We start from the raw sequence: 14,809 nt of genomic DNA on the forward strand, positions 1-14,809 counted from the left end.
GGATAAATTACTAACATCCTAAATGAAAGAAGGGACATCTCCACATATTTTATTAACATTAAAAAGGATGATCAAGAAATACTATAGATCTTTACCTGCCTAGCTAAATTGTACAGAAATGGAAGCTCAGGTGCATTCAGTGTTTGGCTTCATCCATAACCCACCAGCATGGTTGAGGAAGGTATTGCTGCTAAAGGTATAATGGACATTCATACTGCTTCACAAAAAGTGCTGAAGACTGTCTTCATCTACAGGAGCCAAGAGCATGGAATTCACAAAGCTGCCAAAGCCTTAGTCAAGCATCAAGCCTCTCATTGTATGCTTGCATCCAGCTGCAATGAGCCTATTGTCAAGCTGGTGAATGTCCTTTCTGCTGAACACCAAATCAACCTAATTAAGCCTGATGACAAGAAACTAAGAACATGGGTTGTCCTCTGCAAAACTGACAGAGAGAAAACCTGGTAAAGTGATTGGTTGCAGTTGTGTAGTATTTAAGAACTATGGCAAAGAAGCTCAGGCCAGGGATGATATTGAAAAGTACTTCAGATCCAAGAAATGGACAAAGAAAGCTTTGGCTCACAGTTAACAAAAAGACTAAAAACAATTCTATGTCCACAAAATGTGTAACTTAACCAAGTTCAGCAATTCCTTGAAAGACACAATCTTATAAAACTCACACAAAAAGAATAGATAATCTGAATAGGCCTATATCTATTAAAGAAATTAAAACAGTAATTAATAACCTTTCTAAATAGAAACTAGGAGGACTAGATGGGCTCACTGCTAAAACCTACCAAACATTTAAGGAAAATACAATCTCTTTTCAGACTATAGAAGCAGAGGAATTTCTTCCTAACTTATTCTATGTGATCAGCATTATCCTATTTTCAAAATCAAAGACATTACAAGAAAAGAAAACTATAGACCAATATCTCACATGAACTTAGGTGAAAAAGTCCTTAGCAGAATTTTAGCAAATAGTATCCAACAATGTGCACAAAGAATTACACACTATAACGAAGTGGAATTTATCCCAGATATGCAGGGCTGGCTCAACAATAAAAAATAAATTAATGTAATCCCTCACTTCACAAGCTGAAGAATAAAAATCACATACCTGTATCAATAGATGCAAAAAAAAAAAGCATTTGAAAAAAATCTAGCATCCATTCATGATATAAATTTTCAGTAAACTAGGTATAGAGGGGAACTTTCTTGACTTGATAAAGAACATCTACAAAATTCTACAGCTAATGTGATGCTTAACAGTGAGAAACTAAAATCTTCCCACAAAAGATTATGAACAAGGCAAAAATGTACCTTCTCATCACTGCCACTCAACATTATATTGTAAGTCCTAGCTAATGCAATAAAACTTAAAAAGATGGAAAAGGAAGAAAAAAACTGTCTTTGTTCATAAATGATTTAATGATCTATGTAGAATATCTGAATGAATCAATGTAAATCTCCTGGAACTAATAAATTATAACAAACTTACAGGATACTAAATTAATATACAAGAATCAGTTGTTTTTATATATACCAGCAATGAGCAAGTGGAATTTGAAATTAAAAACACAATACCATTTACATTAGCAGCCCAAAAAGGAAATATATATGCATAAATATAACAAAATATGTATAAGATCGATGTGAGGAAAATTACAAAACTGATGAAAAAAAATCAAAGGAATAAAGGGAGAACTATTCCATGTTCATGGATAGGAAGATTCACTATTGGCAAGCTGTCAGTTAATCCCAATCAAAATGTCAGTATTTTGTGGATATTGACATGTTTCTAAAGTTTACAAGGAAAGGCAAAGACCCAAATAGTTAACACATTATTGAAGGAGAAGAACAAAGTTGCAAGTCTAACACTACCCAACTTCAAAATTCAGTGACAGTAATCAAAATGGTGTAGTAATGGCAGAAGAATAGACAAATAAATCAATGGAACAGAATCAACAGCCCAGAAATAGACTCTCATAAATACAGTCAACTGATCTTTCACAAAAGAGCAAAGAATATAGAATTCAACAAAGATCATCTTTTCCACAAATGATGCTGAAACAGCTGGACAACAACATGCAAAAAAATAAATTGAAAAAAAAGCACAGATATTATATCCTTCACAAAATTGACTCAAAATCAATTATAGATCTAAGTGTAAATTACGAAAGTATAAAACTTCTGGAAAATAATAGGAGACGCCTATATGACCTTGGGTCTAGATACAACACCAAAGGCATGGTGTATGCAGGAAAGAATTGATAAACTGTACTTCCTTAAAATTAATTTTCTGCTTTGTAAAAGATAATGTCAAGAGAATGAGAAGACAAGCCACAGACTGGGAGAAAATACTTGTAAAAGATGCATCTGATAAAGGGATGTTATCAAAAATACACAAAGAACTTTTAAAGCTTAACAATTAGAAAACAAACCTGAATTTAAAATTGGCCAAAGATTTTGACAGGCTCACCAAAAAAAATATACAGATGGCAAATCAGCATATGAAAAGATGCTCCATACTATCAGGGAAATGCAAATTAAAACAACTATGGGATATCAATTCACACCTATTAGAATAACCAAAATCCAGAACACTGACATCATCAAAATGCTGATAAGAATGTGGATCAGCAGGAAATCTCCATTGCTGGTGGAAATGCAAAATGATACAGCCACTTTGAAAGATAGTTTAGTGTTTTTTCTTTCTTCCTTTTTTTTTTTTTTTTTTTTTTGAGATGGAGTCTTGCTCTGTCTCCCAGGTTGGAGTGCAATGGTGTGATCTTGGCTCACTGCAACCTCTGCCTCCCAGGTTCAAGCAATTCTCCTGCCTCAGTTTTCCAAGTAGCTGAGACTATAGATGTATGTCACCAACCTCACTAATTTTTTGTATTTTAGTAGATACAGGATTTCACCATGTTGCCCAGTCTGGTCTCAAACTTTCGAGCTGTGGCAATCCACCTGACTTGGCTTCCCAAAGTGCTAGGATTACAGGGATGAGCCACCACACCTAGCTGGTGTTTTCTTATAAAACTAAACATACACTTAATTGTGCAAAACAGCAATTGAACCCTTTGATGTTTATACAAAAAAGTTAAACACTTTTCCCCAAACAAAAACCAGAACACGATGTTTACAGTTGGCATTATTCATAACTGCCAACTTATAAGCAACCAAGGTGTCTTTAGTAGGTGAATGGATAAATAAACTGTGGTACATCTAGACAATGAAATAGTGCTGAACACTAAAAAGAAATGAGCTATTAAGCCATGAAAAAAACATGGAAGAATCTTAAATGCATATTATTAAGTGAAAGAAGTCAATCTAAAAAGGCTATATATTGTGTGATTCTAAATACACAACATTGTGAAAAAGGCAAAACTATGAAAACAGTGAAAAACCAGTGGTAGCCAGGGATTAGAAGAGAAGGAAAGATGAATAGGCAGAGCACAGAGGAGTTTTAAGACAATGAAACTACTCTATATGATACTATAATGTTAGATACATGTCATTATATATTTACCCAAATCCACAAAAAGTACAATATTAAGAATGAACCCTAATGTAAGCTATGCACTGTGGATGATGATGCGTCAATATAGGTTCATCAGTTGTAACAAACATACCACTCTGGTGGGAAGTGATGATGATGGGGAAGGCTATGCATGCGTGGGGGAAAGGAGTACATGGAAAACCTTTGCACCTTACTCTCAGTTTTGCTGTGAACCTAAAATCATTCTTTAAAAACAGTCCTTTTAGGCCGGGCATGGTGGCTCATGCCTGTAATCCCAGCACTTTGGGAGGCTGAGGTGGGCAGATCACAAGGTCAGAGTTCAAGACCAGCCTGGCCAAAATGGTGAAAACTCATCTCTACTAAAAATACAAAAAAAAAAAATCAGTTAGGCGTGGTGCTGCGTGCCTGTAATCCCAGCTGCTTGGAAGGCTGAGGCAGAAGAATCGCTTGAACCCAGGAAATGGAGGTTACAGTAAGCTGAGATTGTATCATTGCATACCAGCCTGGACAACAGAGCAAGACTACCTCAAAAACAAACAAACAAACAAACAAAAACAGTCCTTTTAAAATGTCTATTAAAAATAAAATCAATAAATCTAATAAAGAGAAGTAAGTATACTTAGTTTTTAAGAAGCTATAGCTACCACTTACAGCCTTTACTCAGTATTCAAATATTCTTCATAGAAAACAGTCAAATAGTTATGGAAATCTGAATAACTTCACTAAAGAATGCATTCTGTAATCCCATGTATGTTAAAGTCAAATGTCTTACTGATTAACAGAGTTAATAAATTTTGCAACTCTTTTTGTGTACTCTGCTCATACCAGGTGATGACAAATTTGATATTAAATGTATTTAGTGAGCCACTTTAGATTCTAAAGAGATAGAGTTAACAAACTTTAAGAAAAGCAATGCATTACTGTATGTTTTATGTCTGGGAAACTTCTAAACATATACATGGTTTCAGTGGTTGTTTTAAAAATAATATTTGGGTTCATTAGTCACATTAACAATTATTATAACTGAAATGTTACATAGAAATGTCAGATCTTTCAATAACCATAACTAATCAAAAATGTTATTTCCTTCTGTACTGAATTAAAAATAAGCACAAATGCAAATACACAAAATAAAAAAATTGGACAAAAATATTAGTTTTTCTTTAACAGAGTCTTAAGGAAATTGTCTGGGGTAGTCAAGATGGCACGTCTGCCGGGGATCTCTCGACCTGCAAGAGGGTCCCAATACCTGGAAGAGAGAGTGCACAGAAATAAAGAGAGACAAAAAGTGGGGTCTGGAGGACTGAATAGGCAGTGACCAAAAGAGCAAATTTATTTTTCAAAGGCCTGGAATAAATACATTTTATCTGCTCTGGTTTACATCATTGCAAGAGGAAATGCAAATCTATACCTTACATGGCCTATACAATAGAGAAGTCAGATACATAATCAGTGGTAGTAAAAAGTAATAGAATTTCCTGTGATCATAGAGCTTATTTACATCCAGACATTGTTCCTCATGGCTGCAGGTATTTGTGGTTTGATCTTGTTTTAGAACTCACATGTGAAAAGGTTTTCTGGTTTTACTCATCAGAATACCTTCTTACCAGATTCTCCTTTGTCTGCTCCTGACTCAACTTATCTCAACTCCCCCTATTCAGGCATCTCTGTGTCTGGGATCATATCCACACAGTAGGGTTTCCAACAGGAAATTCAAGACTTTTAATCACTTTTTTCATTCTCAAAATTTTCCCTAAAATTCTAACGAATTATAGTCAAAGAAGTAAAAAAACAATCCTGATAGACGATTCAATAGAATAATAGGTCACCCTATTTCTTAAGACTCCTGTGTGAAAAATCAAAATCTTGCTACAATTTATCCAGGCTTGTAAAAATTATGTGTTTCTCCCACTACAGGCATAAATATCAGCTAAGTCTTCTTCCATGTGTGTTCACTTTAGATCAGTGACTTAGTTCCAAATCACTTTTATTCTCTCAGAGTAAGCACAATTCTCAAATGCTATGTAATCTGCTAAATATTCTATAAAAGGTCAGGCAGCACTGATGTGTGTAGCCAAGTTCTACAAAAAAAAGAAAAGAAAATGAGATGATAGAGAGAAAATTTGTCCTCTCTCTCAGCTTGGAATCACTAGATACTGTCTATTCTAGGAGCCATGCCCAGCAACTTGCAATTTGAAAATTACTTGCCACAATAGAATAATAGTAGACAGAGAAAACACATTTCTGTGGCTCAGGATTCACTTATTATCATCTACCTTTTGACTCCTCTATTGCTGGGAAGCGGGAGCAATGTATAAATATTATGCATACATGAAGCTGAGCTATCATGTTCAATTACAGTTTTAACAGTAAGTGGATGATTTCTACATGCAGCAAATAAAGAGGAGATAATTCGTTATCAATACAGTTTATCTCAATTCATCTCTTCCGTCTATGTAAATACAACCTTCTAGATGGAGTTCTGAAGCATATCAGGACCATCTTTTCATCCAGAGCTAAAGCTGTGAGTACCAGTAAAATGTACCTTCAATGATCATAAACTACTCAGCAAATTATTGTAATCTCAGGCTCTTCTCTACAGTTGATATTTTCTACCCCTGTTTCCTTCCTATTCCCTCTTACCTAGATTTTCCATTTGGAGTGATGACTTAGTTGGTTATCTACCTGCCTTGGAATTCACTCCTGCCCCCTAGATTCAACTCCGTTTTTTCTTTTCTTTTCTTTCTTTTTTTTTTTTTTTTTTGAGAAAAGTCTTTGTTGCCCAGGCTGGAGTGCAATGGCGCGATCTCAACTCACTGCAACCTTCACCTTCCAAGTTCAAGTGATTCTCCTGTCTCAGCCTCCCCAGTAGCACGCCACCATGCTTAGCTATTTTTTTTTTTTTTTTTTTTTTTTAGACAGAGTCTGGCTCTGTTGCCCAGGCTAGAGTGAAGTAGTGTGATCTTGGCTTACTGCAACCTCCACCTCCTGGGTTCAAGTGATTCTCCTGCCTCAGCCTTCCTAATAACTGGGATTACAAGTGCCCACCACCACACCTGGCTAATTGTGTTTTTAGGTGGAGACAGGGTTTCGTCATTTTGGGCGGGCTGGTCTTGAACTCCTGACCTCAAATGATCTGCCCACCTTAGCCTCCCAAAGTGCTGGGATTACAGGAGTGAGCCACCATGTCCAACCTAATTTTTGTATTTTTAGTAGAGAAAGGGTTTTACCATATTGGTCAGGCTGGTCTCAAACTCTTGATCTCAAGTGATCCCACCTCAGTCTCCCAAAGTGCTGGGATTACAGGTGTGAGCTGTCATGTCTGGCAGATTCAGCCTCTTAGACCACGGTCCTTGAAGGCTTCAAGAGTCCCTGTAATCCCTATAACCACACCAACCCCAGTTCCTGTGACTCTGCCCCACAACCCAAGTCTCATGCAGAGTTTCTAGATTTCACTGGAGAAAATGCAGGGCACAAAGAGGTAAAAGCAATCCATTTCCTCAGGTCAAAAGCACCATCAATCTAATAATAATGAAAATGGAGGGAGATTTATGTATAACCTTCAACTCCATCAGCTATGTACTTTCAGAAACATAAGAATGCAAAGAAAACAAACGCAGCATTGAATGAAGGAAATACAGTAGTACACTCACATTAAACCATAGATTTGGCTGGGGCAACGCTACATTGGTCGCTTCATATAAAATATTCAAGCACTAATCTCTTTATTTAACTAAAGAGATGGATTAAATTAAAGACTTTAGATTACAATTTAATAACAGAGTTCAGTAAACTAAAACAATAACAATGTAACAGCTCTAAAAAGGGTTGGATTGGAATTCTCTTATGTAAATCACACCCAGACCTCCAAGGGAGATTTTAAACATAGATTTCTAAATTCCATCCCAAACCCACTGAAACAGAATCTTTATGGGTACAGATAAGAAATGTTTTTACGCCAGGCACAGTGGCTCACACCTGTATTCCCAGCACTTTGGGAGGCCAAGGCATTTGAGACCAGCCTGGCCCACATGGTGAAACCCCGTCTCAACTAAAAATACAAAAACTAGCCAACATGGTATCACATGCCTATAATCCCAGCTACTCGGGAGGCTGAGGCAGGAGAATTGCTTTCACCTAGGAGAGAGAGGCTACAGTGAGTTGAGATCATGCCACCGCACTCCAGCCTGGGTGACAGAGCAAGAATCAAAAAAAACAAAAAACAAAAAACAAAAAACATGTATTTAATAAGTGGTGCTAGGGTGCTAGCAGTCCCAGAACAAGCCTTTGTCAATCCCTGCTCTAGGCGGTGACCTTTCACTTTTTCATTTTATGTTGTGTACCCCTTTCAAAATCATCATAACAAGAAGTAATCAAAATGCCAATTCCAATGAAAATGAGTAGAAATCAATACTAAAAACCTAATGTGAATCTGTCCATTTTTATTGACTCTGATTGATCAAGGTGTTTTCGCTGTCCATTTCCCATTTTACAACTTCAGTGTATGGCAGTAGTTAAGAACACTGAATTAAGAGACCTTTGGCCTGGTTCCAATCCAGGGTCAGTCACATATTAACTCTGTGACCCTGTACAATTTTCACTATGCCTCATTTTCCTCATCTGAGAAAGCAGATAACATTAGTATCTATTTTATAATGTTACTGTCAAGATTAAATTACTATATATACATAAATTGCTATGAACAATCCCTAGCATATAGAAAGCATTCAATAATCTGAGTTATAATTAATATTTTCATAATGAAAATAGCATTGGTTAGGTATTCAAAGTAGGGGAGATACTAGGTTTAGTAAAAAGAAAGGTTTAATTTAAAGAAATAAGGCTATAGAATATTTTCTTTCAAGAAAATAAGGCTATAAAATATTGTAAATTACTGTTTCTTTTCACATATATCAAAATATTCTTCTAGTTTGAGTTTATTACACACATAAATGTTCACATGCAAACATACTGAATGATGAAGTATAGCATACATAAAAGTATGTACTATGTGTGCTTATGCAGATATAGCTGTAAACCCCCTCCCCCACACACATACACGCTTCCAAAACCTGTAAAACTGAGCATAGGTTTTTAAAATCAAGAGAGATTTTGATGCATTTATTTTATTTTTTGTTTTGTTTTGTTTTGTTTTTGATGCATTTATTTTAATATTTAATTGTTTTAGTCCAGAAAGTCAGAATTACTCAAAAGAATTTTTCACCCAAGTAAATATGCCCCATGAGACATGAATGATAAGTGCATTTTATACTGCAGAAGACTTTCTTTCCAAAACCCAGTTATCAACCGCTTAAATAAATTCCTGCAAGGAAGCAGAAACATCATGCACATGGTCGAGTCCTGTGTTTCTTGTTTCTCTTGTTTAATTGCTCTGTACTTCTCTCTGGCTTTACCACAGGAAAGTCTGATCCATGGAATTTATTCAAAGCTGAGAATAACAGACTCTACTCTTTCAGATTTAACCTATACAGCATCATTTTCTAGGGGAAGAAATGTGCAAAAGTGCTTTGTGGCAATATATGGAATGAAGGAAAAAAATGGTAAAAAGAAAACATTTTCCAAAGGAAACGAAAGTGACTGGAGTGTAACTCTCATCCAGTAAATTTAACTTTACTTAAAACCCATGTGTTACCTATTATCGTTTTTCAGAGTCTAAAAGTGAATGGTAAAACAAAAATATTAAGGGGGAATACTTTAAATTTATATACACACGTCAAATATTTCTTGGGTTGAGACTTGAGACTTACTCCTTCCACAACTCCAAAAAAAAAACTCAGGCTACCTATCATAGTTTTCGATTTTAGATAAATTTTGTGTTATTCTCTTGTACCCCTTTAGGAATATATACGTTTTTAAACTAAAGGCATAGAGTGACAGAAATCATTTCATCTTAGAACTGAAAAGTAAGTAGGAAGACCTAAAGGGGACTTGTTTCTCATTCCCACAAAAATTAATGTGGAATCTTGATGTCTTCTTATTTAAATCTACTTCAAAAATCCATATTATGCTAAAGCGTCTCCCCAGATGTCGAAATAGCTCCTTCTTCCTCAAAGATGAAGAGCAAGTGGATACCTCCCAAAGTAGCCCAAGTGTCTTTGTGAGGGGCCTTATTGAAGAAAGGTGAACTGTCAATTCCAACTGTCAACTGAAAAGGTGAATTTTTCAATTCCACTGAAAAACACTAAAGAGATACTGAATGTGACAGATTCTGAAAAGACATTACAATATTTTAGTTGTAAGTGGCACTATCTGCATCACAGACTGGTAGAGTGTGGAGATGAGGGTGGAAACAGGTATCTAAAAAGCATCTGCTGATACAGGAGTTAAAAAGAAATTAATTAGGCAGAGAGTGAGGCTAAGGAAGTCCTTGGTAAGGTTTCCCTTTTAATAAATAGTAGCCCCAACATAATTTCTTTCTAACACTAAGCTGCCTGCAAAATCGAGCTGCAACCTTAGATAAGCAAGCTGGAAGCTTGCACGGGTGAATGCCAGCATCTGGGACAAGAGGAAAAGGAACTAGGCATGTTCAAAATGGTAGCTTCATCTGCCCTTTTTCTTGCCAACCCCAAGTGCAGTAAGGAACAGAAAACATGGCCTCCAGCCAGGCAGCATTTTTTTTTTTTTTTTTTTTTTTTTTTTTTTTTTTTTTTTTGACATGGAGTTTAGTTCTTGTTACCCAGGCTGGAGTGCAATGGCGCTATCTCGACTCACCGCAACCTCCGCCTCCTGGGTTCGGGCAATTCTCCCGCCTCAGCTCCTAAATAGCTGGGATTACAGGCACGCGCCACCATGCCCAGCTAATTTTTTGTATTTTCAGTAGAGATGGGGTTTCACCATGTTGACTAGGATGGTATCGATCTCTTGACCTCGTGATCCACCTGCCTCGGCCTCCCAAAGTGCTGAGATTACAGGCTTGAGCCACCGCGCCGGCCTCCCAGCCAGGAAACTTAACTTGCATAATAAGATAAGGGTGGGGCGGCCAGTTTACCCACCCCCTATGTAAACATCACACCCCATCCAACCAATCTTTGAGCCCTATGTAAATCAGACACCGCCTCCTCAAGCCGGTCCATAAGACTTTGTGCACTCCACTGATGACCAGAAGTCCCACTCAGAGGCCCCTCTTTCTAGCAGGAAAGAGATCTGTTCTCCTTTCTTTCTTTTGCCTATTAAACCTCCACTTTTAATCTCACTCCACATGTATCCCTGTCCTTGATTTCCCTGGCATGAGGCAATGAATCTCAGGTATTATGCCAGATAGCAAAGCCATTTCACTGCCACAAAGAAAGGCTTGATGTTCAGCCAGTGCAAACTAAAGAAAGAGCTCCAGCAAAATAACAGGCGTCATCCTTTCCCCCCAATCTCCATTCTCTTTTCATACACCCTGGACAAACCACAAGATGGAATGGGAGGAAGAAGGGGCACATGAAGAAACCATTTACTGCCTGTTGCTGAGCCACAGATCCGAGGGGCCCAGAGTGGGAGTTGGAGCATTGTGAAGAGAGGAAGTATCTTTGAATTAGGTATGAGATTAAAAGTTCAGTGTAGTCTAGTGGACTTCTAGTATATTACTTGAAAATAAAATTCTCAGAGCTGAAAAATACTAAAAGGTTCTGGGATCTTCCTGAGCCGTCAACCAAGTGGAGGGAAGAGAAAGTGGTAGAGCATTTTTGAAGTCAGCTGAGCACCCTCAGTATCTGCAGATACAGCGAGAAAAGAAGTCATTGCTGTAACCAAATGGGATAAGTCACCACAACCAAAGAAAATCATTAGGGCCAGACACTTCCTCCCCTTTGCTAATTGGAAATTTAGGTTTATCTTGTACCCAGAAGCCATGTTGGGAAGGAGTTGGAGAGAAGGCGAAAATCTGAAAGTGGGTAATTATTCTAAGTAGACTATTACTAGGAAGATGAGGGAGTCCTTTACTACTGTACACCACTGGGTACAGGCCATTCAATAAACAAGTTACATTTAGAATAAACCTGCATTCTCTGTGGGAAACTAAGTTTATCTATTTTCTGGAACTTTAAGAGCTCAAATTAAAGAGCTGATACTTTCATTTAGTCTATTATGTAGACATCTTTTTTAACAAATAGGTAAGTAACATTTTGATATTGCTTTCTCTTATCTGTCTTCGTTTTTAAATTCAAATTCAAATCTAAAGCACTGAGATTATCTGCTCCCTTCTACATCTGCTGTATTTGAAGGTGGGACACAAAAAGAAATTCCAAGCTCATTTTTTTAATGACAGAAAGCAGCAAGTATTCAAACTGTAGGCTTTAGAATGTCTTTTGTAATTCTTTAATTCACAGTAAACAAATATTTTGTGTTCACTATTATCCAGAAGAAAATGCAATTTAGCAACAAAAACAAAAGAGAGAAATTTTTATTAATAAAATGTATAATACGATTACATACATTTTTGATAACTTTGAACTGGATTTTCAGTTTTCATCAACCACAGCCAAAGGAAAAAATTATTTTCTACATTAACATTGGACTGTCTCACCATGTATTGTCAAGGGGTTGAAATCTACTGTCTATATACTCAGACAAGCAGAAATGTGATTTTCTGTGTTTTAAATTACTTACCTCATCTTGGCTCTCAAGTTCACCAACTAAATGTATCCTAGTGGCTTTATTTGGAAATAGTCTACTTAGAATAATTACTCACTTTCAGATTTTCACCTTCTCTCCAACTCCTTCCCAACATGGCCTCTGGGTACAAGATAAACCTAAATTTCCAATTAGCAAAGAGCAGGAAGTGTCTGGCCCTAATGATTTCCTCTGGTTGTGGTGACTCATCCCATTTGGTTACAGCAATGACCTCTTTTCTCGCTGTATCTACAGATACTGATGCTGTGGCAAATGCGTCTGCCTGGTCACTGCATAACCTAACATAATGTCCACAGACATGTGACTTCTCCCACTTGGTCTGTTTACAGCTAAGCTCATATGTGCTGCTGATAATCATGGAAATTTGCTCTGCCTCTAGCCCTGAAATGCCTCCACGCACTGTGGCCTTTTTATCCCAACTTCAGTCTTCCTATGAACCAATGATTCTCTCAGCAATTTTTTCCCCATCCTCAACCTCTACTGCATAGTCAAGTTTCTTTGTTATAAACAACAGAAGCTCCTTTTACCTAAATAAAGTGGGGGTGGTGGGTTTGAGAATTATAAAAAGATTTGCATATGGCTTAAAGAAACACCAAGAAGGCTGTGGAACCAGACTTGAGTCTAAGCTTCCAGAAACATAATCAAAAACTACGCCATGGTATGTCCACTTGTGAGGAGAATGTAGTAGGTGGTGCCAGTCCCACTGTGGTATGTCCCACTGCAGCAGGTAGAAAAAAAAAACATGGATAAATTGCAATAATCCTGTTAGTAAACACATTAGAGAGCTATAGGAGTAAACAGGACTACGAAGCTTAAAATGCTAGTGCTTTCTAGGTAAACTGATAATCTTCAGATCTTTTGTTTCTGGGGGCGTGGGGTCTGCTGATAATCAGAGCAGGCTGAGAATCCAGCTTCAATTGGGTAGAAGGGATTCTACCGAGGAAAGGAAATCAGTGGAGCCTTTGAAGTTCACATGGACTGGAATGATGTATTAGAAACTAGAATAACTCGGAATTCATATGATTTTCCTTAAGGGATATTCTTTAGTTCTGGAGTGGCAGAGGAGCCTGGTGTTCTAGGCTGGAAACAAAGCTTCCCCCAGACTCATGGTACCGAGAAGACAAGTCCACTAGGGAGAGAGGCCCTGCTTCGAACACTCCATTGGTTTCTCCCTGAATACCTTTGCCTGATTTTGAAGCGACTGGGAATGAATTACACCCCAAAAAAACCTGAAAGGTAGAATTGAATCTCCCAGGTTTACAGGGCTGAAAAGATGGAGACTTTCCAGGCTATCAATCGCAAACCTGGGAGGGAAACATCCCAAGGAACACAGTCAAACCACAAGTTGGCTGAGTCCTCCTAAAATTGCAACCCAAACCCAACCCAGATGAATAGTGGATTAGATTGAGATAATCAGTTTCTCCCATTATCCGCCTAACAAAGTAGAACCATCTCTAGCAGAATAACATCGAATGGACATTCAGGATTTGAAAAATATACTATTTGAAATCAAGAACTGAGTAGAAGTGCTTAACAGAAAATCAAACACAGAAAAAGACAGTTTAATAAATTCAAAGACAGGTCAATAGAAAATATGCAACTTAAAGCATGGCGGGGTATGGGTAGAGAGAGTGTGTAAGACATGTGAGACACGGTCAAACGCTAACATACTAAAACTAAAGTAAACTAAAATCAAGAAGGAGTGGAAAGAAAGAAATTTAGGCAGACGCTGTATTTGAAGAGATAATAGCCAAGACATTTTCCAAAGCCAGTAAACGACAGCAACACACAAATTCAAGAAGCTCAGCAAGCCTCTGGCACTGTAAGTACAAAGAAAAACAAAGCCAATGATAGCCAAATTGCTGAAAACCTAAGACAGATAAACATCTTTAAATCAATCAGAGAAAAAAAGACACTCTATCTCCAGAGGAGCAACAGTAAGACTAGCAGCTAACTTTTCAATGACACTAATGAATCTTGAAGATAATGAAATGGCATCATTAATGCTGAAAGAAAAACATGCTAACCTAGAATTTATTATTTAGCAGAATGATCCTCCAAAAATGAAAGCAAAATAAAACTAAGAGAATTTATCAACAAAAGACCCACACTAAAAGAAATACTACTATGATACTATTATAGGATGCAGAAATGTCAAATAACTTTTTTTCTCAATCCTGGAGTTTGCTAGGAAATCATTCAATTTTTGGAATGTATGTTACCAAATCAGAATCTGAGGTTTATTTTGCCCTCAAATAGTCCATGGGTTCTTTCTAGAGGGCAAAAAAACAAAAAGAATCACACAAGCCAGTTCCCCATTTGGGATCACAAGCATGACTTTCCACAGACAAAAATATTGAGTAATGTCTACTTTATTTCATCTTGATAAAATGACAGCAATGAATTTTGTACTTTGTACATTAGGCACTCATTGAATAATACAGAAATATGTATTAATCTCTTGGTTGTTAGTCTGGGGCACTGAAAGTAAAAATTAAAGAAATGCCAATATCTATCTTAAATATAGCTTTTTAAAGTTTACAAAGAATTTTTACATATATGATGTTATTTAATTCTTATAAACTTCTAAATAAATAGTTAATGGTATTCAAATTTTATACTATTTACACTAAGCCTCCAGAGACTTAAGCA

General features: G+C 36.9%; 1 long non-coding RNA gene across 1 annotated transcript in view; it reads right to left on the reverse strand.

Annotated features, from left to right (window-relative positions):
- The window catches only part of LOC141581658 (uncharacterized), a 772,188-nt gene that overhangs the window by 624,512 nt on the left and 132,867 nt on the right, over positions 1–14,809 (reverse strand). The window lies entirely within an intron of this gene.

The sequence above is a fragment of the Saimiri boliviensis genome, chromosome 16, assembly GCF_048565385.1.
Source record: "Saimiri boliviensis isolate mSaiBol1 chromosome 16, mSaiBol1.pri, whole genome shotgun sequence".
In the NCBI taxonomy this organism is placed as follows: domain Eukaryota; kingdom Metazoa; phylum Chordata; class Mammalia; order Primates; family Cebidae; genus Saimiri; species Saimiri boliviensis.